At 41.9% G+C, this 23,052-nt stretch overlaps 1 long non-coding RNA gene across 1 annotated transcript in view; it reads left to right on the forward strand.

Moving 5' to 3' along the window:
• Nucleotides 1-5,901: 5,901 nt before the first annotated feature.
• The window catches only part of LOC135798557 (uncharacterized), a 33,824-nt gene continuing 16,673 nt past the window's right edge, over nucleotides 5,902-23,052 (forward strand). Inside the window, exons 1-3 of the long non-coding RNA XR_010549743.1 lie at nucleotides 5,902-6,301; nucleotides 17,095-17,246; nucleotides 17,517-17,699. This is a non-coding gene — a long non-coding RNA (uncharacterized lncRNA). The remainder of the gene's footprint in view (nucleotides 6,302-17,094; nucleotides 17,247-17,516; nucleotides 17,700-23,052) is intronic.

A 23,052-nucleotide genomic window follows, 5' to 3' on the forward strand; every position in this document is an offset into this window, starting at 1 on the left:
CTTGACGATTTTTCCCAAACGACCACAGTTACAAAATACATGTATAGGTAGGTGTGTTCCAGAGGACATGTCCAAATGACCAGAATGAAACGGTCAGACACGTGTCGACTGATTCCGACTAATTCCAACTTATTTGTTAGAATTGTTAGCAAAACCTCATGCTATTACATGTCAGCGTCTGGCTGCGTCCTTTTCCGCCTACTTCCACATACCGCCGCCGCCGCCGCCCATCCTGGCGACGTGTTTGCGCCGACGACGGGACATCGTTAGTCAACATAGAGACGTACACCACACACTCGCAGGCGAACCAGCCGGGACAGACTTTAATTATCTCTCCAAGGATTTCTCGAAACATTAGCTCCAGCCGGCTCGCAAAGCCGCGCGTTGTGTGTCCGTGAGAAGTGACGTTTATGCATTTCGCAATGCAGCCACGTCCGCCTTCATTACGAAGCGCTTTATGGCGGCTTTCGCCTGTTTTGCATGCGCAATTCGCCCGCCCTCGTTCTTTGCGGCGTTCTCGAGAGTCCGCCGCGGCGCGCATTGATGGAGAAACGTTAGATCTCCGACGATTGCAGCGATGATTATGATGCGCTGTGCGCAGTTTGTTTTATTCCGCTGCTACTTCATGTAATATATGTTGTTGCACAAACCGCGGTGGGCTTTACAAACGACAGAATAACATTTGGTTTGGTTTTTGTGCTGCGGATAGCATCAAAGCGAATACTTTACGTAAATGTTTTTTAAACACTACGAATCTGTCATTATTTCAGCCAGTATCAAGAAAAAACTTATTTTTTATTTTAGTAAATAAAAATAAAAAGAACCCTCGGTAATATCTGCGAGGGTGTAATATCAATTGGCGTAATAAAACACCAAAAACCAATTCAGTTTCATGTGTGTATAGGGTGTGCATGCACGCACTAATACGCAAAATTTGACCAATTGTAACACGCAATGCACAAATGTGTGTAACCGGCATAACGAATTGCATACATCTCGTCCATTTGACTTACAATTTTTAATTTTAAGTTAAAATTAGCAAAAACGAATTTTTTTAACATTTTATATTCTAATGTTATTCACACTTTAAACATAATGTATGTTTATATACTCAGAAGTGGTAACAATGTTTGTGTCGCAGTGTATCAACACACACACATACAAATCACAAACAGTGTGTTGCTGCGTTTGTGTCCACAACATCCACACACCACACCATACACCCACTATGGTTGGACAATAACAGATGATCGAACTGTCGCTCCTCTCTATAATGAGGTGATAATGAGCCCAGGGCTAATCTGAACCAATGATCGGCTTGTTATAATGTGTTATGCGGACGCTCGCCGCGGCCAGTACGACGACGGCGCTACAGCAAACCAACAGGTAACACACCGCTCCAACCGATCCCCAAACACAAGTGCACACAACATCAACCAATATCTACTTATATTACAAACAAACTAATAAAAAATCACCATACCCACTTCAATAAACCACATTAAAAAGTGTCGGTCTATGTAAGTTGAAAATAAATTAAATAATATCAACACGTGATATTCGCAATTCGATTCGGTAGATGTGAGTGTGTAGTCCACGTGCGATGAACAAAGTGTGTATGATGCGATATGGACAAAAAGTAGTGCGTCTGTGTAAGTGCTGCAAATGGCCGCTACCGCCGCCTACGCAATATGCATCATGTGCAACGTAAGTTATTTTCTGTTTATGCGCACTCGCAATGTTTACGCGCCGAGAAGTCATCGCATCGCATCGCATCGCGGTGAAAAGTAAATGAAAGCGTACACATGATTGACACGCGTGTAGTACCTTTGCATGTGTATGAGTATGTGGGGGTGGTTGTGTGTTGATTGATGGATTGATCTAAGAACGTTATGTTTGGTGTCGTTGCGCGACGGTTTGATTTTCATTTTTTCCACGTGAAATTTTAGCGCAATCCGCAGCTCACAGCATTTTCTAAAATATATACAGGGTGTTTATAGATTTTTTTAATTAAAAAATATTAAATTTAAATTATTAAGAGATTTAAAGTAAAATTTGTGATTTTGTGTTTTTTTAAAATTTTTTGGGGGTTTTGAGGTTTTATTTTAGGGGGAAACACTCAGTGTATGGTGCGGAACGACAAGCGTAGAGAGAAATATGTAGGAGAGTTCGTTCGTCGATATGGGCGCGTTTAAAACGTCAGTGTCAGCGACGGTAATGCGCGCGATTAAAGTGAAATATAAGGACTGCGGGATTACGGGGCGCCCCCCGAATCGAGCGAGCGAGCTCGCACACACGCATCGCAACCGGGCTGTGTGGGTACGGGCGGGCCCCCCCGGTAATCAATCAATTTTGATGATGAAAAATTATCATTCCGATGCTTTATTCATAATTCTATGGGAAAACCTATCGGACTATCGACGGCGCGGCGCGGTCGCACGCACAAAGCCCGTCGCCCACATCTAGCCTCCCCCCGACTACATACCTGCCTGCCGCCACCATCATGCCACACACAACACACACATATACACAAATACACACACGCCAGGACGAAATGAAACGCGGAATTGGAATGAAAAAGCCGCGAACGGCCAGAAAATAAGCAAACAAACAAACACGACGCGAACGCAAACGCTAATACCGTACGCACACGCGGGCACGCAGATTTCGTCCATTTTATTAAACACGCGCTGCGCCGGGGCAAGCGCACGCTGCTGTCAAAATGGTGAAGCGCTCGGCAAAAGCAGTGTTTACTTTGCGCGTTTCGGCTATTTTTAATGCTTGGAACCTGCTGACAAATTTGTAATTATGCTGAGCGGAGCGCAAAGGTGTGTGCGTGTGGATATAGAAAATGCGTGATACACAAAAACGCGTTGGGAAAGGTTGCGTCGCAAATTTATATAACATGCGCCGAAGAAAAACACTGACCGTGAAAATAAAAACCCGCGCTGCTGCGAGCATCAGGTCGCGACCTACCTCAAACTTTGCGGTCGGTTTGCACAACCCGCCAGGGTTTAAAATTAGATATCACGTGTCTACCCTTTTTTTTCTACCCGATTATACAATGTGCAATCAAAAGAACACGAATAAAAATATTTCTTATTTAATTTATTTTTATGTGTGAATAAGTGAAGAGGAAAACAATACGCTGACGCGTCTTTGGTGGCGTCGTGGGCGGGTGGCGTATACGCGCTAGGCCGAGTCCACGTGACCGGCGCCTCCACCAATGGTGGAAGCGCCGGCTGGCGACGCGTATCGACTTTTAGCGCGCGCGGGGCCCGCCGCCGCTGCCGCACGCTTGCAGGCGCGCCGCATGTCTATGCCGCCGTCTTCGTTTTCGTGGCGCTTTTATTTTCTCTTGCTTCGAACCGCGCGCGCCGGCGCCCCGCCAAAATATGGAATTATGGACCTAGTTTTAATAGGTTTTGTTTAAATTATTCAGGGACTGCTTACATTAGGACCGAAGCTCCCCCGGGGGCGGGTGGTGCGCGCGCGCTGCATATTCTGCAAATATCTGGAGAAAACCGTTAGACGATGTCTAAAGCAGCAGCCGCAGCAGGAGATAGAGATAGATTCCGAGCACACGGAAATTATCTTTCAACGTTACATATTAAATTCTCTCCGCGGCGCTACGTTGACGTTTGTGTGTGCAGGCGGCCAGCTTATGCACGAAGTATATACTTAAATTATTACTCGGTCGAGTTGCTTGCCCGTGTTTAATGTTAGTTCCGCTGCCTGGCAGCCAAAGTCGTTTCTTTCCTCTTTCCCTCCTCACTGCTATCCTTCGACCCGTTTTCTCATTTGGTCGCTTTCCCCTAATGGCTTGGAGCCTTTCTGGCTTGAGCTTAATTTTGTTTGAAATTACGTTCAAATTGAATTTTCTTCCTCGTGCTTTCTTTCTGCGTCGAGTTGTGACCTCTTAATGGTTTATTTTATAATTAACATTTGCGTGCCAAGCGCGAGGCTTGGATAATATTAGAATATATACCTGTGCACATAGATTCAACATTTGATACAATTGAATATCAGTGAAATAACAAGTGAATGTTATTTCACATCGTTTCGTTCCATATCATTTCATCCATACTCTTATTGTTATTGTATTTCTTGGAGTGTGTTGTGCATGGTGCGCATGAATAATTCAGGCGTTTGGTTGGCGAAAATCATGATGGCTTTCTGTGCATTTGGGCGATAAGGTTTGTTTGATGGCGACTTTGGTTTGCAAGCGCAGACGACGGCAGTGTTCTTGCTCGCGTGAGCGTGACAGTCCTCATGAATTTGAAGGGAACAAAACCCACCAAGGAGGGTGGTTTGATAAACTAAGGGGGTGGCATGTTCACCCCTTATATATTCCCTTCAAACCCTTCTAAAATTTTGCCAAATGTGAACGGCCTTCTGCCAAAGCAAATATTTTTTCTTATTTTTTATCCTTCAACTTTCATTCTTTATTCTTTGCAGAAACAAAAAATATTTTCTGAACACATTGTATATCAGTTTAGATTTCCACTATAGTAGATGTCTAAATCTCTGTAGATGTTTGATGTTGGCGAAGCGCTCATGTTAAATTCCATACCAAGCTCCTTTTACCCATGCATCTTGCTCGCAAGCACGCAACCCAACTCACACCTATAACTGTAGATGGGCAACCCTCCTCACTACAATCTCGCCAGCGTCCTTTCGCTTTGCCAATGCGGCCAGCGCTCGGTCTCTTTGTGCTGTGCTTGGAGATATCGGGCGCGGCGCGTAAGGATAAGGAAGAGGACGTCGAGAAGGATGCATGCACAACGTAGGTACTTTGGCAGGCAAACACTGCCGATGTTGGGCGAGGAGCAAATTTTATCGGCCACCCTTTTCAACTCTTCCTCTCCGCATGTTCTCCAACAAACTCCTAAACCTCTTTCACCCTCCGCACGCTCATCGTGCTCTCTTATTTCGCACTCCTCCTTCTTCGGCGTTGGCATTTCAAGCGGGCGGCCGCCACGAAATTCTATGCCTTGATAATTAAAACTTTGTGAATTCCGTTGATGTACTTCGGAACCCGGCGCCCGGGCGCGCATAAAGGAAAATTAAATACATAAATAATGTACACACTATATAGATATAGACTATATAGACTCTTTGCATCTATACATCGCCGTCATGTAAAATATAATTCGAACCCACGCCGCGTGCTTGGGATCCGCGCGACCCAAAAGTGAAAAGCGCTTTTCTATGCGATATTTTGTATTGTCTCGGGAATGAACCTTTCTATTTGCGCGCGGAGGATCTAAAAGCTACCTCTCATACCCAACACACATACATTCATACAAAATACAAGTCGATAAAACGTTCATTATCTAAGAACGCATTTCATATTCCTTTCTTTTGTTACCACAGCTTCTGTACCATGAGTAAAACTCCAAGGAAACAAAAACTAATAGCATAATGATTCGCGTGAGACCTTGGTTTAACCGTCTTGGACACAAGCATAAAATTTGAATAAATTTTGATTACAAATCTACGCACATCTCATTTAAATATAAAAAGAACTGAATCAACCTGTGCGCGATTCACACGCTCATCCTCCTTGCATGCACAAAGTCGCGCATATTTTAATTTCAATATAAAAAGCGATTTCCCCAAATAATTCACCCCTTAATAGCTGGACACGTAAGTGACCATCAGTATTCTATACAAAATTGTATTCAACGTAAGAAAGATAAAGAAAGGGATGCTGCCGAAGCTTAAGAACCGGTTATCTCAGCTTATTCTTTCGTAACCCACTCTTATAAAATTAGAACGAGACATTCAATATGCCAAGCCAAAAAAGAAATACACGAGATGAATCGAGCGAAGTGAGGGAAGACGTCCGTGAAGAAATGACCATCGCGACTTGAAATCAGTTGCGTCGCGAGACTGATCTTGAGCTATTGCATATTTACAATATTTGATACAGTTTTTTATAGTGTATATTAATGTTTTTCGGTATATTGGTGCAATATTGATTAATTATTAATACGTAAATATTACGGCGAAATTATTGCAATAATCGCGAACGTGTCGCGTTTTATTCGCGCGATTTATTTTAATAATGAACATGTGAAATATATTGTGAAATTGTGTATAAAATGTGTTGCATGCGCAAAATAATAAAAGAGAAAGTGATTTGTTAATAATTGTGTCAATTTGTGAAAATGAAAATTGTGTCTGATTGCGTAGATAATTTGCAATAATGTGGTAAAAGTGTTTTTAATACACAAGTGCCGGGATAACCTTGGGGATAAATATTATTTGATAATATTTCTTAATATTTAAATAATCGGTATGTATATTAATACCTATATATTGCAAAACTTTAATTAAACTGATTTTTCTATTGCAAAAATGCAAAAATATTATTTTTAAGACTTTTCGAAGTAAAATTTATTTTCTTTGATAAAATCTAGGCAAAGTTAATTGCAGAATCTAAATATTTGAAAGATTAATTCATAAAAATTCGCAAAAGAAACTTTTAAACAAGTTTTCGCATTTTTTTGCAAAAATTTTGCATTTTTTCACTTTAATTGCTAATTATACGTTATACGATAATCTGATCTAGATTTTTTTACTTAATTAGACATACAATTAAGCGTATAATCCAGTTTTAAAGGAATTAAAACTTTAACCCAAATATTTTTGCCATAATCAATTAATATATAAACTTTTCACCCTATATACTACACCTACTCTATCTACTATATCTACTACGTGATAAAAATATCCAAAACACAAAAAATGCCTTCCAGGTTTCATATTTATATTTTTAAAACAAAATTTAAATACCTGCTAAACACCTTCTCGGTTTCGTCTTGCTGGAAGTCGTGTTGTGTGTGGTGTGTACGGCGGTCTGTTTTCCTGGTCCTGCAAAAACACGAAATAAACATATAAGTATACTAAAGCTCATGAAAAAGATGGAAAGCTAAAAATTAATAATTATGTTGTTTACGTTTCCTGCATAAATATCCAGCTCGCAGGAGCCGCAAAGTATGCGCACACTTGTGTTCTTGCGTGTTCCGTATACGTATATGTGTACCGAGTTAATTTCGCCGAATAACAAAATAACCCAACACCTGAAGAACAAACACGCCAGCTGGCGACCGAACATAAAACAGCAACAAGCGCAAAAGTTGTATTCGCCATTCAACGAAAGAATAAAAGTAGAAAACATTATTCTGCGCTATATTTACGCTACGTATTTAATCATACAAAAATGTCACGTGGAAGAAAATAATTTAAACTGTAATTTCATTCAAAAGAAGAAAATTTTTCATGAAAAAAATTTTCTTAAATTTTTTTTCTTGACTTTATTTTTCGTGTGTTTCGAATAGCAGTAGTATTGAAATAAAGCGAGCCAGAACAAAATGGACGCTCACTCGGCGTGGGCCTGATGGGCGTCGCGACGCTCACGCAAGAGAGAATAAGGGCACATACGCGACGGCGGTTCTCCGACACGCGGCGCTGATCAATAATGAACACTGCCGTTCGCCATGGAGCCCGACCGCCGCTCAACGTCGGCGACGAATGTCTACGACGATAATAATGAAGGAAAGTGCTTTGACTAGAAATTTCCTTCTATTATTTATAAAATTTAACTAAATCCGCAAAACACTCAAAATGAAATAATAATAGGAAAAATCCATTACTTAAACATTAAAACATAAAAGAAGAGAAAAAAACTTAACAAAAAAAAAAACATCAATTCATCTAGTTATAGATGGAGTCCCGTAGTGGGCTTGGAAAATCGACGCGTCATTATAAATGCACAAAAGTACGTGCCGCTGACGTTTCGGGGCACTAATAGCCTATCAGCTTTTTTTCGGGCGCAGCCTCACACTTTCCTCTCACGTTTCTCGCGTCCGCCCGGCGATGTGATGCGATGCGATGTCGATGATGATGATTTTTACGCGCGGCATGCTCGCGCGTCCCGTACATAAATCATAAATTTTCCGGTACGCTGATGACCGACGACTCCGCCAGCAACACACTGACGCGTCGTGCCTAGGAATAGGTTTGATCGGTCTGTGATCGCCATGTGATCGGTTTTCGCCATCAATTCCATCAAACACACACAACCCACACTCAGAAATAAAAAAATAACGCAATAAAAAATAAAATAAAAAATAAACAAAATCAAGAGTTATTGGTCACATTGTCAGTTCTTTGAACCCGATTAAATCGGATTCAGAACTGCAGCGCTCTCGTTCCATTCATAAGTTATTAATCGATCCGACCTTGACATTTTTTCCGAACGGGAACGCTCACACTTTCATACCCCTCCTCGGTCAGAGAGCTGTGGTGAGCGTGGAAAGCGTCGAACTGCGTGTGTGTGTGTTGAATTTTTTTTCCTGTTCGGTTGGTTCGATTCCAAATGCATCGCGCGCGCATGTTTCAAGTTCGGCGTTCGCGAACCCGTCCTTCGCCAACACAGCACACAATGCTCGCGGACAAAAAAATGGAGAGGAAAAGTGTGAAAAAATAACAACGGCCAACAACGTGATGAAAAATAATACTGATTGACACTGAAATTCTTTTCTATATCAAACAAACACGTCGCGAAAAAAAATTTTGTAACAAAAAAAAAGTTGTAATACTTAATTGTTGTGTGCCTTAAAAATTAGCCGCGCGCGCAGGTTATTTCATTTGGATTACGCAAATAATCAACACAAAAGAAATTTGCACTTCTTTGTGGAGTCGGGCGGGCGCTCGCGCAGATATGGGCTTTAGTGAACTCGGTGAACTTTGTGCTCGTTTGTTTCTTTTATTGTTTGTCTGCGCGCGCGGTGTTATTTTAGATTTGTGCATTTGAAATTTGCAAATTGGATTCGTACTGTTTGAAGTGAGCGATACACTTGCTTTTATCGTTCTTGCAGGTTGTTCTTTGGAATCGTTTGCGTTTTGTTTTATTTTTCATTCTGGGTGCGCGCACAGAATTAAAAATTATATCTTTGTGAGTTTGTTGATTCCCGCTTTTTTTTGCGCATTTTCAGCGTATCGGGGCATCAGCATATCATCAAAAATGACGTTGATGATGAAAGGGGTTGTTGCCGTGGCGTATGCACGTTGTGTTTTTGTATTTTCGGGCGTTGTTTTTGTCTGCGCGGCGGCTTTTAATGCCAACACGCGCGCGCGTCGTTTGTCTGTGCGGATTTACTCTCCAAACGCAAAGAACTCGTCACGATTTGTTCGAAAATTGACATTACGCAAATGTATTCCTTTTTATGCAACCATCAAAAAAAGATACAATAAGAAGTAGAAAGGGTGGTGAGTGATTGTCAAACTAAAATTATGAACCTTTATCAACGTTTTTCCAACGATGCAACTAATGCTACTCACGCTGATGATAATAATAATAAACGCCAAGGGTGCAAAAAATGTGGAATGCATAGACAACGAGCGGTCCTCCCCGGCTGGGTCCTAGACTTTTGCATAAACAGGCCGGGTAGCGCAGGCACGAAATTTCGTCGAATTTGCATGGCGTAATGAAACCGCCGCGTATCGCCTTTCCTCTCTTTCGGGCCAAAAAGAGGTCGTAGGTGCAAAGAGGACGGTGCCCGATGTAGCAGTGCCTCGGTAATCCGACCTACGGGCAACTGCGCACAGCCACCACACACATGTAGGCAGAGATAGCCGACGCAATAGGAAAAAACATGTGTCAGACGAACCTGGAAACATGCATGTTTCATGCGGGGTGGCTCCCCACGCTGGGGTCGCGGGTGCTGGCGGGGGGAGTGGCACCTTGGGGAACGAGGCAAGGAGGAGGGACTCAAGTTGCAGGCGCGGACGAAAGTGGAAGAGAGCACGCAAGTCATAGGAAAAAAAGAAGCAAGTGGGGGAAATACAGGACTGCACGTTCGGCACGTAGCGGCAAAGATGGAAGGGAGAGCGAGACTCGTCCACAGGGCACGTAGTGGCAATGATGAGGATGAGGCGCAAAGCGGGCACGAAGAGGAAGCACCGTGCGAAAGGGGACGACGAAGAAGCGGCCCGCGCGCGATAAGACAAAAAGAGATATAAATACAGCATGCGCGTACTGTTTTGCATGGACCGACCGGCAGCAGGACCCTTGTGTGCCCGACACGAGAGCGGACGAAACGGACGAAACCTGCGAATCGATCCTTGGACGAGCAAAATGGCTTCGCACACGCACACAGCGACGTGGAAAACCCAGCTGGAAAACGGCGTTAAGGACGCACGCCGCACCGCCCGTCCATTGCAAATTCAACCCTAAAAACGTAGCGGATAAAGGCTGCACATTGCCGCCGCCGCCGATGCTGCCTCGGCCGGCACACAGCTCTCCAGTGTGTGCTCGTAGAGCGGGAGCCGACTCGAATCTGGAAAAATCGGCTCGAGCACTGAGCACCACACCGCCGCCACCAACGCCACCGGGCAACGGCAGCAGTACAAAGGTGGGGCCGGCAAGGCGCATATTCGCCTGCCGTCGCCGCATGCTCGCCGTGCGTTTTTCCTGCTCAAACAGACCTAAACGTTCTCCGCCAGCGGGAAGGGTGAGCGACGCGGGGTTGGAAAAACTATCAAAGCCAAAACCCGCGCCCGCCGCCACTGTCGAAAAATGTGCGTACTTTGACGTGAATTAATGTGCGTTGCGTACATTCAACTATTCTACTATAATTTCACGAAACAAAAAAAAACGCCGCGTTTTTTGATCGCCAAAAAATTAAAATTAAATTAAATTAATTTAAAAAACACCCGGAAAAAATCAACAAATGATTTAATTATCCATTTGTAAGTTAAGAGCATCCAACCACCGAAGCACTAATGAGCACTTCATCAGCATCGACTTGTTCCGATGATTAGTCCTTTTCAGTTTCCGTTGTGGCGCTGTTGCCGTGTCTCCTTCACGTTTCGTTCGCATATATCCACCAACCACCACTTCAATTTCATATAATTTCACGCGCATGCTGCCCACTCAAGCAATACGGTAATTACTTTTAATTAGACGCCTTTAAGCGCCATAATTAAACAACTTATACACATGCACAGAAAATAATAATAAAAAAAGCGCAACTTCTCACAATATCTGCGAATGCATGCAAGCGACAAACGAAAACTATTAATATCATAACGAATGGCTTGTAATGAATCATTCGGCGCAATACGAAACTTATTACTTTAAATGCGCAGCGTGTGCCAGAGTGAGAAAAGCGGGCAAGTTGTAAAATGTTCGCGCATTGAATCTAATGAGTTAGACGCGCGTTTATTCATCGCCCAGCGCGCTTTATAATAATATTTCTAGTCGTATAAGAGTTGGTAATTGTTAACAACGTATTGCTCCTCTGGAGAGTGTAGAGTCAACGTCAAAATGTTCAAATTTACAACTAAAATAAAATGTTGCTTTCCGAAAATATATATAGGCAATATAATGCCTTAATATTTATGCTAAGCTTAGAATATATAAGTTCATAGGATGCGAGTAGCGATAAGAGTAGTTTTAGTACGGTCGACGCCGCCTCCGCACACATGCATAATTCAAAATTAATGGATGAGAACAATAAAAGCAGAATGTTAGGAACTCGTTTATTATCCCTCTCCGAAAAGCCGAAAACCGAAACCTATAGAATTACGTACGATATATACGCCGTCGTTATCCGAGGGCGGCGGCGGAGGCGGCAGCGGTGGTGGGTTTCTAGCTGGACGCATATATAAGTTGATCTAACTTTATGGCGTTTGCTTCGACTCCGGCTGTTACCTCACAGCTTTCCGCCGACCGCACTATTCCGCGCCGATATCAACGCCGCTTTCTACGATGCCGCTCCCAAGTCTCCACCGCCGCAGGGACGACCATACCCCCACCCTGCTCTCCGCGCACACACAGTTTCTGCTAGTTTCCAATTTAGTTTCGTCGAACCGCACACACTTTGCGCTGAAATATGTCTAGCATTTCGCAACTATTATTAGGATTGCGGGCGGCGCTTCTCTATCGCCAAAGCCGCGCGCAGTAGCTTAGAGTGTGTGTATATTGCGTTGCCTACACGCGAGCGGCTTTCGTTGCGGCGGCGATGAAAGAGGTTTTCGTTTCGCTTCGTAAACTAATTCGCACATTGCAAATTGCAGGCGTGTATAGAATTTCCTCCGGACCAAAAACTTATTATTTCAATAAATTTAAAAAAAAACGCGTACAAATAAATTAATAATAAATTCAAATTAGCGGTTAAACAATTACCGAATCAATATTTAAAGAGTCCAATGTGCACATTTTTCGCCATATAATTACGCGAGAATGTGAAAAATGTGTTTATTTATTGATATGAAAAACGAACGAATTTGTTTAATAATTTAATTGCTAATGCAATGTCAACAAATTACCATCCGTATATTTTTAACACCGGCCATCGATGAAATGATATAATAATAAAATGCGGCGCGTATTTTATTTAATAATTAGCTCGTTTGTAAATTGCACGCACGTCTGCAAAACAACAGACAATAAAAATGCCGCACGCGCTAGACAATTAAATACAGGTCGCATTTTTAATGATTTTCCATCATGTAGAATGGACAATGCGCTTTTATTAGTATATTGGAAAGCGTAAATGAACGATGAAGAATAAAAACGATTCGTATTATGTGCGATAATGATGCCTCATTAATTCGAGCGCGTGCGAATGTGTGTGTGTGTGGCGCGATGAAAGGAAAACCGGCAGCGTGCGCGCCGAAAAACAAAAGAAAGTAAAAGGAGCGCTACAAAGAGTGCCACAACGGTTGCAGCCGACGTGCGATGTTCGTGTGCGCGTGGTTTGCATGTGGATGTGTTCCACCGCCGAGGTTATCAATGGAGAGCAGCAGAAAAAGCGTGTGCAGAAGGAGAACCGCAGAGACCGAATGGATACCGCAGCTTTAAAAACGCGCGGCCAGTTTCACACCCCCAAGCACGCGTGGTGGCCACATGCCCGACTTCACGCCACAATCTGTACCTAATTTTTTTTCTTCTTCTTCTCCATTTTTCGTTGTGTTTACATATAATCCAAACACAATAAACGCATTTATTTGTTTTAAAATATAATAAGAATGTTTTTTTTTCTTTCTTTTGACTCGAATTTAAAGCAAAGTATTCTTTTCTCCGGGTGGATGTTATCGCGGCCCTTCGTTTGCAAACTCGTCGAGCATTAATTGCAGAGAAGGGGAAGCCGACGTAATAGCCGACGGCGTCGCGGCGTATGCGTGAGCGTGAGAGGACTCGATACCGCCGGCCGTCGCCCGGGCGCCGGCTTGCTCCTTCACTTGGCAGGAGCTGAGGCAATAAGGAGTGGTTTCTCCGGCGGCGTTGGGGCGTCGCGGCCCGGCCAACCTAAGCTAAAAATCTTGCAGAAGCTCCTGGCTCGCAGCTGTATTGATCAGCAGCCGCCGCCACCGCCGTAAGAGTGGGAGTCGCATTCCGTTTGCTCCGACGTAAGGGCGGAGGACGAAAGGAAAGGACAAGGGAGGGTTGCGGTCTTAGTCCTGCCCGATATACGCACTCACACATCGCCGGCGACACCCTCGAATATTAACGCCGATGGGCGCTTGCCGCCGCTATAGCAAGTTTAACCCGACGCCGCTGCCCCCCTCGCACACCCTCGCCATTTGCCTTGCACCCTCTTCGCCTCATCTTTCATCTTACCACTCGCCGTACACTCCGCACAGCAAATCCAATTAACCCTTTTTCGACCAAACCGGTTTCACATACAGGGTGTTACCACAAAATACAAAAATTTTAATTTTTTTCTGCAAATATTTTCATTTTATCCAAAAAACAAAACTATTAATTAATTATTAATAATTTCATCAAACGGAAAAATAAATAATTTTGTAAATTTTGAATTTTTAAATATCAAAGAATAGTTTCTGATACACCCCCAGAGTATAATACACAAGGGTACAAACTGTAGCAAACAAAAAGGAATAGCAATTACTTTCGGCTGCCATTAATCAAGTAGGTATAAGGATTATGGCGGCCACCCTTTTGCGTATTTTCCTTGCAAGGGGCAAACGCAGAAAAGAAAAATTTCTAACTTTAGGGATCAAGGGTCAGCGGTTCCGTGAGGGGCATAATGGCACGTCGTAAATCACGAATCGTCATAGCAACCAAATGCCACTGAGGCGTTTTCGGAAGGAAGCACATGCAAAATATACACAAATCCAGACAAAGATTAATCGTACTTATCTCAGCATCAGCATCACCCACACCGCACGTGAATAGGCTTAATTTCATCATCGAAAAGATAAAGAAGTTAATAATAAATTAACGCGTTTTATGTAAATTTGCATTGAAAGGCGGAAAAATAAACGCGATTAATTATTCAACGTTTTCGTTGTTTGACTCATTTCATTTGCTTGCACTGTGCTTTGGCAATTGTTGAAAGAAGACAATCGCATTGTCTGCGACTGTGCATCGTGTTTGCGGCGCGCATGCATGTGTATTAACAGCGTATCCAAAGCGTTTGTGACCACCCACTCAGAAGATGGAGAATGCGGACCTGAAGCTGAACTATACGCAAACAATTACACATAATTGGAAAGCTTTTATACAAACTTTTGGTTTTTCAGCGACAAAGCACCGTGATGTAAATATTTCCGAGTTAAAATGATAACAAATAGAACTGGATTAATGATAGAAATTTCGTTTTGCAAATTTTGATTAGTTTGGCACTGTATGCCTAGACTATCCGCAGCTATTTGTATAGAAATTCCGTGGACATTTTGCCAACACAGCGCAAGCATTAGCGACGAGAACAAGAAGCGAACGGATAATACTCGTTTCCGTTGCGTACATGTGCGAACATCCATGCTCATCGCGTCTGTATGTGCGTGCATTAGACCATAGCGCAGCGGCGTTGTGGTGGAGTAATTTCGTGCAGGCCGAAGCTGCGAATTGCCTACGAATGCCGCCGCCAGGAGTGCCTTTCCTACTTTCCTATATGATGGCGCGAAGCCTACGACCACCTCTATGACTATACGACATACCAGGTTTCGGTCACTGTACACACACGCACGCACCAGTCGGAATTCGTTGTTTTCTGGATATTTGCCGACGTGGGTGCGACACTAGTGCGAATTGCAACCAACCCCTATTTTGTCACCCGGCTGGCCGTGGTGCACACTTGCGTTAGTTCCCAACTAATTTTTCCTTTGTTTCGGGCTAGCGCTGAGCGAAAACCCGTCGCACTCTATGAGACACAACGGGCTACGATGCCGAAAGCTTTCGCCGCCGCCACCACCGCCAACGAAGCATGGCGCAACCCATGCAAGCGGGAAAGCTTTTCTGGTCGACTCCACGCGCCGCCGTTCGGCCACGTCGACACAAAATGCGTTTTTGTCGCGGACCCATGCTCCGCATTCCGTAATACCATAGCGCATTCAACAAAGTAAAATGCAACAGATTATCCTCGCGCTAAAAATTGGAGCCATTCGGCTAAAAGTCACATTATTATACTTTACTTCTTTGTGATTTTTATAAACTAAAACAAGAAATATTAATAATTTTAATATTAATAGTTTTTCACTAACTACAACTAACTACTCAATACTAGCATTTATAAATTTACCAAAATATCAACATTCACATAGTTTCAGAGTGAATGTATCAAGTATTTCGTCTTAAACACAAGTTGTTTTGCTTGTTTATCAAACAAGATATGCACAAAACACGATAACGAAACCAATACACGCTCTTGCGATGCATAGTATCAAGAACACAATACAAACCTCATTTTATACACACTCTAATAGACATTCTTCAATATTAATTTATTAACAAAACTTAAGTTTAACGTTAATATGATACGAGTACATACCAGGTCTTCTCAACGGAATGCCTGGCAGCTGAATATTCACCACTTCTCCATTTCAGTTCACAATAGTTCACGAAACACAAAACACTTGTAATAAAAATCTCCGCACAAAGCACGCCACGCAGGTTACTGAGAACGCGCGCGAATAAAAGAATCACGAACGCACTCTGTCACACAAGCAGTATACGGTTGCAAAAATGCGAATACAGCGGTCGCAGCGACATCAAGCGGATAAATTTAGTATCATCTAAATAATTTTTAAATATTTATCTTTTTATAATTAATTAATAAAAGGATATAATTCAATATAATAAAATAATAAGATATAATATATTTTGTTAATTGATTTTACTAATGTGTTATCTTTGAATTTACTTTCAAGTAAACAATAGATCATATTAATATTAAAATCAGTAAACAACACAATGAAGAACAAGTCAGGACAATCATTCGATCACTGCCTCATTAGTTACACTCCCACTTGCATTGTAATAATATTATGTTACTTTCGTGGTAGACAGAGATGAAACAAACACCATACTACGGTGTTCATTGTATGGCTATGTTTTGTTTTCCTAAATAGCAACCTCAGCCATATTGCATTATGATAAAATTAGAAGCACAATACTCTCATCAGTGTTACACTGATGTGGAGTTTGTATCAAATTCCAAGAACATGACAAAAGGAATACTCAATCAATAATTGTTGATAACAAATATTAGATTAGAAGCTAGGTTATGATGAAAATGCCGTAAATTGTAAGGTTAGGGTTGTTTCCAATTAAAATCTTGAATTTTTTAAATTTTATTTTGTATTTATTTGTTTTTTATTGTGTTAAATGTAAAAAGAATGAATTTTTAAAGAAAAATCTTAGGGTAACTTAAATTCCTACTTATTGTGTGACTGTACAAAGTCCGGGGGTGCATTTTTCTTCGCAATCTTGCGCACTCGCCACAGCGTCGGCGGGCAGACACATCGTTGTCGCCGCCGCTTCGATCGTTAGGGACGCCTGCCTCCGCCTGGCTTACAGGCTAAAAACGCATGCGTCGTCGTACACTCGCTTTCCGCCGCCGCCGAGGGTGCGAGCGAAACAAAGTGCGGACTGAGAGTATCTACGAAAGAGACAATCAAACCCACGACTAGGTTTAGCTCTGACAAATATAACGCACAATGCCTTTTTATGATCTAAGATAGAACACATTCTTAAAAAATAAAAATAAAAAATATAAAGATTTAAAAAATTGTATGCAAAAATGTAAATTTACAATTATTTTTTTTTTATTTCAGTGGCCATCGATCTTCCTCCAAAATCTCATCATCCGATGCAACAATTCAAATAGTTTTCACTGATTTTTTTCGGTTTGCAAACAAATTGCAAATATGGAACACACTCACGTCGAAAAAATCAGATGTTCCGGACCGTGTGTAACGAGATAGAGGTATAATGCACATTTCATTCGACGCAAAGCAAATACACAAATATTTAGGCAACTCGTTTTCGTTGTCCGCCATATACGTGTGGTCGTGTTTGCGTCGAAAACATTTGTAATATGATAATAAATAAAATAAATATCGTTTTTTTGCCGGCTTGTGTGCTGCACAAACGTAACGCGATGCACGTGCGTCTCGTAACTGCATGTAAATTGCATCTCTTTGCCTGCAACACTTTTTATTTGATTTTATTTGTATTTTTATGTGAATGCACGAAGATGAGGGCTGACCAATAGGACATTTGCGACATCTAGTGGCGAGTGACGGAATGAACTAAGCTGGGGGTTTAAGGAAGAAACCGTCGAGCGGATTTAATGAGGAGCAAGGAAAAGGAACATGAGGAAGGATATCAAAAAGGGTGGATGGAACTACAGGGTGTTCAAACAAACAAAACTCACATGGTAATTGTCGAATTGAAAGATTATGAAAACATTTTTGTTAATGCTTTGTACTATTTGCTGCTTATAGAATTATTACTGCTTATTTTTATACCAAATTCCTAATATCCTTGCTTTTTGTGTAGAAATTTTGCTTAATTGGGCTTAAATTATGCTAAAATAAAACTTGCTTCAGTTGACTATCCTATTTTACCTTATATAATACAATTTGTTTTTATATTATTTTTATATCAAATTATATTTTGATATTTGCTTATATTGTTCGTTCGGAACATCAAAAAAACGCTTCTATTGTTTTTGTGCGATTTTTTTATTCCCACATCCATGAAATATAAAAATATTAATAAAGTGCACACATTCCTCCTGCTTTTAGTTGCTTTGCTTTGTTTCTGCTTTGCTAAAAATGCTTTTTGTTGATCCCGCAATTATTTCTCCAAAAGGTAAGACGCTTTTAATTTAATTCTATTGTTTATCTAGTAATTTGCTTGGTATTAGTGGCAGGTAAAACGAAAGAAAGAAAAAGAAAATTTTTCAGTAATTCAGTAATTATTAACTATGCAAGTGTTCGATAATGTCAACAAACGCACAGAATTATTGTTATTGGTACCTTTTATGCGCTACGAATGAGTATACAATACAGCGTGCACATTTGCGAGTGAATGCGTTGTGTAATTCCAGCGAGGCACAATCAATGATGGGACTCGTGGAGCACATGGGACGCATTCCCAGATAGATAGACAGATACAAATCTATATTTCTATTTCTACACATTTAAGAGTATAGATTATAATTGAGGTTATGTTTGGTTATATAGCGGCAAAAAAACTAAAATTTTACCTTTTTTACATTTTTGAAAAAAACATTTTAATTTGAGGTTTTCAAATATCAGGAAAGTTCAGATAGTTGCACATCTCGTATGTGCAATTCTTTATTATTGTTAATTAAAGAATAATAAAATATCAATGAATTACTTGCTAATATTTCATCTGCCAAATGTGTATCGTGCAGATTTGGTCCTGAATGGTACTAGAAAATTGTTGATTTTAATTTTAAATACACTTAAAAACCGTGTTACAAGATGAAAATTTAATATTGCACAATAAAGCAATTTTAAATTGAATTTAGGATGACGTAAAACTATATAAGTCAAAATCTTACTTAGCCAGTTGATATTTCAATGCTAATAAGCTATCAATCACCATAATTGTCAACCAATATAGGTATAGACAGACACCTAGGTACTTATATAGGTACTTATATTTTGATATTACTTTGGCATTGGTACGACTTAGGGTATCGATGGTACGACTTAACAGACCTGTTTGTTAAGTCGTACCGTTCACACATTTTTGTTAAATTGATGTTTTACAAGAATATAAACATTTCTGAGTAATTATTCTCATACGAATTAAAGCTATATTAACTAAAGCAGGTAAATATGTCGAAAAACTGACATTATATTGCAAAACTTTCACTATAGGGCCAATTGTATTTTAGGGTACGACTTGGCCTACCTTCCCTATAAGTAATAAACCCTATTATAGGTACTCAAAATAAAATTTCAAAATGTGTAAAATCTAAGCGTAAAAATAAGGTAAAAACTTGCTAAAGCGAAAAGGTGACTCAGTCTGCAAATATAAATTTAACGAAAGATAATTTCATGTTGCTTGATAAGCGCAGGCTATTATTAAACTAGATGCTCGGCCGTTAGCAGCCTCGGCGGTCGCTGTTTGCCGATGGCAAAGCTTGCAGCGTCAAACGAAATGGGTTCAATTAGTCTAAAAAGCTAGTGCTCGTCGCGCCCGTCGCCATCGCTGCTTTGCACACTCACCCACACACACACACTCATCTACAAATGGGCTCGGTTTCTTATATCCGCAAATTACTGTTTGAACAAAAGGGCAAACGTATCGTTTATAACTGTCTGCGCATACAGGGCCATCCATCACCACACAAATTACCAACGCATCAAAATTGCATTGATTCCTGATGAACCATTGTGCGGAAAACAAAACGTCCTGTAATAGCGGGCACAGAATTATGGCGCATAAAGAAACGACGGGGAGCGGCCTGCGTACACAGCGAGCAAATAGGTTTCGCAGAGAAAGGAGGCGCTGCGTCGAAAGAGGAAAACGAGGCAACACTAATTAGAAACGGACAGCTCAAAAGCGCGCGCCTCTCGCCGGAACTGGATGTGTGTGCGGCGTGTGCCGGCCGCCAACTTGCATGAGACTCCAATGTACAGCCATTTTGTTTTTGCGTGTTTTCCGTGCGCGCCGTGGGGCTTCCAGCCAACGAAACGGATGTTGGTTTTAAAAACGCACGCACTATCAAAGTATCACATTCACCGCTTTGGTAAAATGACCAGCAGTGACAACTTCCTGCGTGGATAAATATAAAATTCAGCAGAATTAAATTTATGCATGGTTTTCTCAATTAGAAAAAATTTTTTTAAAAAAAGTGGAGCAAATGCATTCGGACTAAAACTAGCGACTAGCGACGAGTAGTTTGACCGGCTGGCGGCCGCCTCTCAGAGAGCGAATTATTGGATTCCGTTCAATTTAGTCGAGGCCCCCCCAAATGCACGAAACCTTTTTTCGGGGCTCCACGTTGCGGGGACGAGACAGTGAGTGCCGTTGACCACTGCACGACGGACTAATTAAAAATCGAGTATTTTGTACTATAGCGCAATTAAGTAGTCATGACAACCGTAAAAAGCTCCACAAATGCAACTTGTCGCCAAGCATACAAACGAACACTACACATTACAATTTCGTTGAGTTAGAGAGAATAAAACTTCTTGTGAATATTTCAGAAGGTGCGCTGATTAACGATTTATCGAACCTCTTTTAAGCCTTCAATAATGTACGCGTGCTGTGTGCGCATTTTGCACCTGATGCACACATTTATAAATGTGTGAAGCATGTGGCGAGGCGATCGTAGACAAGGTGAATTGATGTAGACAACACCGAAACGTAAAGACTTGACATGCGCGTACACAACAATTGTAATTAAAGTTACGTACAATTTATTCAATTCAAGAATTAAAATTCAAACATTTAGATTTTTTAACCGCAACTTGAGTAACAGATGTATGTTAATTGGGTTGCCTATAGTTTTCTTTTGTAATAATTACTTTTTTGTGTGTAATTTTCGGCTATTTCATTTTCTCGCTTAGGAAAAACAGAAACATTCGGCTTGTTCGGTGCGCTATAATTTAATTTCGCTGTGGGTAGAATTGTTCGCGCTACTCTCCGCAATGTTTCGTGTTTTCCGCGTGCTTTTGGCGACGAGCGCGCATTTTCTATGTGACATCGGTCCTAGGCGCGCACGTTATTGCCGGATTTCGGACTTATACAAATTTACAGCTATTAATCGGGGCCCGGCTCCTGCTTTAGCGACGCTGTTATTGCCTCGAAATAGAAATGCACACGAGCACATGCGTTCGCGCCTCGCTGTTGGCCGAAAAAGCTCGAAAATTCGGCGCGCAAGGCCGCGCGCATTCATAGACAATTTTTTGCTGCATTGTTCGAGGCCTTCGGGCGATAAATAATGAAACTCTTTAAATAGTGCCGAGCGCCAGTGCGCAAGCCAGCGGATACAATAATGGCTCGAGCTTTGAGCTATTCGAGCACACAAACACGCAACCACATATACACAACCAGCAGCAGCGACGCCATTATGCATTGTTCTTCTTAATTATGATGCCAAATCTCTTGTCGTATAATTATACGTCGTGAAATTTCGGCGGGTTTTCTAGTATGTAGTAGATTCGGTATAATTTGGCGCTGTCGGTAATGGCTGGGGGTAGGTAGCCATTTGGAAGTTTTGCGTACAGTACGAAAAGCATGTAGTAGGCGAGCTATGTATTTTTAAAGCGGCCGGATCAAGGGAGAGCTTTTTAAGCCTAGGTTTGGCGTTCGTTCGGTCGGTGCGTCGACCGTCGACCCACAGCCTTGCAGCGTCCATCCCCACTATACGCCCAGCCCGAGCGCGGCGTGGTGCGTCGTGAGCTTGAAACCGTGCAGACCGCGCTGAAAGAGCGCAAGAGTAAGAGGAAAAAAAAAGGTTGGAGAGCTGGGGATGACCGCCCATCAGACGCGCACGCCGATTGGCCAACGCCGGAAAAGGCGGAAAAACTCGTCCTGCTAAGGAGCAAGCTCTCCATGTACTATAAGAGTGGGGCGTTTAACCCTCCCTCTTGATCCTGCCGCGTGCAGAGAAGAGTGCGAAGAGTGAAACGAGTGAAGGAGGAAAACACAGAAGAGGGGGATACATGCAGGTCACTTCTGCGCGTCGCCACGGAAGACCGGTTCAACCGGCTGATCGACTCACATAAACGCGGGGGAGACGAGTAATAACAACGCAGAGAAAGACAGTCACATATATTCCCATCCTCTATCACCAGAGAACTCCCTTGACCACGCTGCGCGAATGTATAAAGTTTCTAACTCGCCTCACACTCTTAAAATTTTCGGAATTTCCAAAGAGTGTGAGTCGGCAGAAACGCAACGCGCGTGTTTATGTATGCGACGTTAAAGGGGGCTTACGAAACACAAGGGGACTTCAAGCTAAACAAGCGAGATGCATCGGTTGGAAAGCGAGAAAGAAGTAGAACATGGCCGAAACCGAAGCTCGGGTGTCATTAATGCCGAACGATCAAGCTTAGGATATCGCAAAAAGTAGGAACGAGTTAAAGCTGAAGCGATGGTTCGCTATAAGACCGGGTGGGGGGTGGTCCACCCGCGGCAATCATAAAATATGCAAATCGCAAATTTACAAAAGCATCACACGCGCAAAACAGAGATAGAGGAAAAAAGCAAGCGTAAACGATCTTGAGACAAAATTGCTGGGAGCAGGCGGTGCACTTGGGATCAGACCGTAATTTATCGACCTCTTTTCACAGCCAGCGGCAAAAAACGAAAAACCATACCACTCTTGGTCATTAGAGGGACTTACAGACCTGTGATTTAGGTAAAATGGCGCTATAACTTTTCCACCCGAGCTTCTCAACCAGTAATTTTACGTTTTTTTTACCTATACCATAGCAAAATGGATATAGCAGAAAGTTTTAAGTATCGGGAGTGTTGAACGAAGCCCGGCCATTAAAAGTTACAATCCAAATCCAATTTGCACCGCGTGCGCACGAGGAAAACCGATTTTTCTCCAAGCGCAATTTAATCTTTATATCTTAGCATTCGGTGCGAAAAGCTTTTGTGCGCGCGCTTGGGTTTCAAGTCATAAATATAAAGTAAAAGGACGAAAAACGCAAAAGCTCGCTTCATAAATTCGCATTAAAGCAGATAAGGTCCTTTCTCTTGGACGAGCATCCCTGTTTTCCTCTGTTCAAACTCTT

The sequence above is a fragment of the Atheta coriaria genome, unplaced genomic scaffold (genome assembly GCF_025399875.1).
Source record: "Atheta coriaria isolate IRGN ID8LTWV9N9 unplaced genomic scaffold, Caltech_Dcor_3.1 hic_scaffold_9_pilon, whole genome shotgun sequence".
NCBI classification, from domain to species: domain Eukaryota; kingdom Metazoa; phylum Arthropoda; class Insecta; order Coleoptera; family Staphylinidae; genus Dalotia; species Dalotia coriaria.